Genomic DNA, 2,351 nt, shown 5'->3' with positions numbered 1-2,351 from the left:
TTCCTCAGGACGCTGATCAACCGCGGTGGATCCCGGAGCGTTTTATCAAACAGATTAACGCAAGCTGTGAAAAGGACCAAAGACAATCCTCCGGTGTTACTCTGTGGGATGTTGTTACAGACTCTGTTAATCCCTTAAAGATAAAGATTGTGAAGGCTCCTCCTAAGAGCTAATTCTTCCTGCTTTTCCATCTTATGTGCTTTTTCATACTTTGCCTATCATAGTAAATGATTATTTTTTACATCCAGAAATAGAAGGTTAATAGTAAATGAGACAGAAAAATATTAGGAAAGCTATAAGTGAGAGTTATGCTTTTGCATCTTGTTAAAAACAGGTAAAGAAAGATATACAAGACCAGAAGCCCTAAGTATATAGAGAAGGTGTGTGGAAATCATTTACAGTCAAGAAGAGCTTTCATTCCTTTAACCCTAATTCTACAAGAGATCTCTGTTAATTTTGATCTGCAAAATTTTTGACTAGTCATTATAAAAAGATTTTATAATTCAATTGGCCAAAACCATCTGAGTGCACTCATTAAAACTGTCTTATATGTTTGTCTGTCTTAAGTGTTATATGTTTGTCCTAAATGTTCAAAGATGTTTGTATGTCCTTGATCAAAATGACGTCAAATATAAATAGATTGTTGATTTCTACAACCTGGCTTTATAGGATCAAATAAAAAACTTAAATATAAGTAAATATAAATCTTTAAGTTTGGATATGCTCCTGTTGGTAAATAAAGAAGCAGCTGCTCAGAAAATTTATTCTGATCTTTGTTCACTAATGGGAGCCGCCAAAATAATTTTTTATAGCCTTATAAAAAGATATATCTTGTTAAATATGTTGTTGGGAATATTTTGTTGGTTATCAAAGGTCTGAATTGTAGAAATGTTATTGTAATATGTTTCTGATGGTTATTTTCTGTTAAAAAAGGGGGGGGGAAGATCCTGTTGATACAAAGCCACATTATAGGATATAAGAATTCATATAATTATAATAATTATTGCTATTTTTCTGGTATACAAAATGTATTCATATTGTTTGACCATGCAGGTTTTCCAGCATATTGTTTATGACAATAACCCTTTGGTCCAGGTATTCTCCCTTCTCTTCTGCTCCACCTACTTATGGTTACAAATATGTTTATAAACGCACCACTATCCCTGAGCAGCTTCAAGCTGGGTTTCCACTGAGGAGACCGGATTGGGATCCCAACACTGAAGCAGCAGAGAAAACTCCAGGATGTGTCTCAGTGCACAAGCGGAAATTTCATTCCAAAAAGCAAAAAGTTTTCCTTCTTTATCCAGAATGAGGATTTAATGGGACTGGTGATTTAATGACACATCTCGAAAGTTTTGGACTGGTCATTTCAAAATTCCACTAACTTGAGCTTATTTGCAGGACTTTGGTCAACCGATTCATGTTTTCCTCAAACCAACATTTGGAAACCCGCTGCATTGGGAGAAATACGCTTATGGTCAGATGTCAAAGTTATGGAGGGCATCGTAAAGGAGCACGACATGAGCGCAGCCATATTGACCTGTGATTCACCCGAGCAGCGTGGACGTGCCGTCACCCATAGCAACGGGCTAGTTCAGCTGGTGGTCTGATCTATTGCCTAGCAGATGTAACCCATAATGGTTGTTATCGTTTCCCTCTGGAATGTGTGGGCGGTACTCTCGCTCCCGTGCAGCCCTCGCTCCCATGCAGCTGGAGAGTATAAAAGGAAGAGGTTCTGTAATAAAGCAAGCAAGGAACTTGAGAAGAAAAGTGCCTCCCGTCTCTCTGTCCTCGTCCTTTCAGGTTTAGGACCTGCTGGCAGGATCCTGACGTCGAGGCTCGCGACAGAAGTTACTAGCCTTAGTTTCAATATTGTTGGCATAGGGGCCTCTAATATAATGCCTTGTGTTAATGTACATAGAGGTTGTTTATGAAACTGATAATATTAATTGTAAATTGACCAATTGTATATTCTTAGAAATAGTGATTGCCTTTCATTTTGTGATGAGTTTGAGATAACCTCTCTTTGTAATGATGCCTGTAAAAGTTAATGAGTCCTGGTATGAGCAACAAGGATTACAAATATTGATAGAGGTAGAAAAAGCTACATGGCAAGCCTTCACAACCCATGGTATAACCCCTGCAGAGGCTGGTAGTCAAAGACGGGTAAGAGAATTGTGGAGAAATATCCAACCTAAGACAGAGCATGAGTATTAAACTGCTCATGGCTTGATGACGGGTAAGGGATTTCTCTGGACATTTCTCACCTAAGACAGGCACAGCCTTTCTGCTGAACAGGGAAAGTCCCTGCTCTAAATATAATAAAAAGGGGGATATGTGGGAAGCCAGCC

Source organism: Fukomys damarensis, unplaced genomic scaffold, assembly GCF_012274545.1.
Source record: "Fukomys damarensis isolate Sample0158 unplaced genomic scaffold, DMR_v1.0_HiC HiC_scaffold_33, whole genome shotgun sequence".
NCBI lineage: Eukaryota > Metazoa > Chordata > Mammalia > Rodentia > Bathyergidae > Fukomys > Fukomys damarensis.
Note: the sequence above shows the minus strand (reverse complement) of the source record.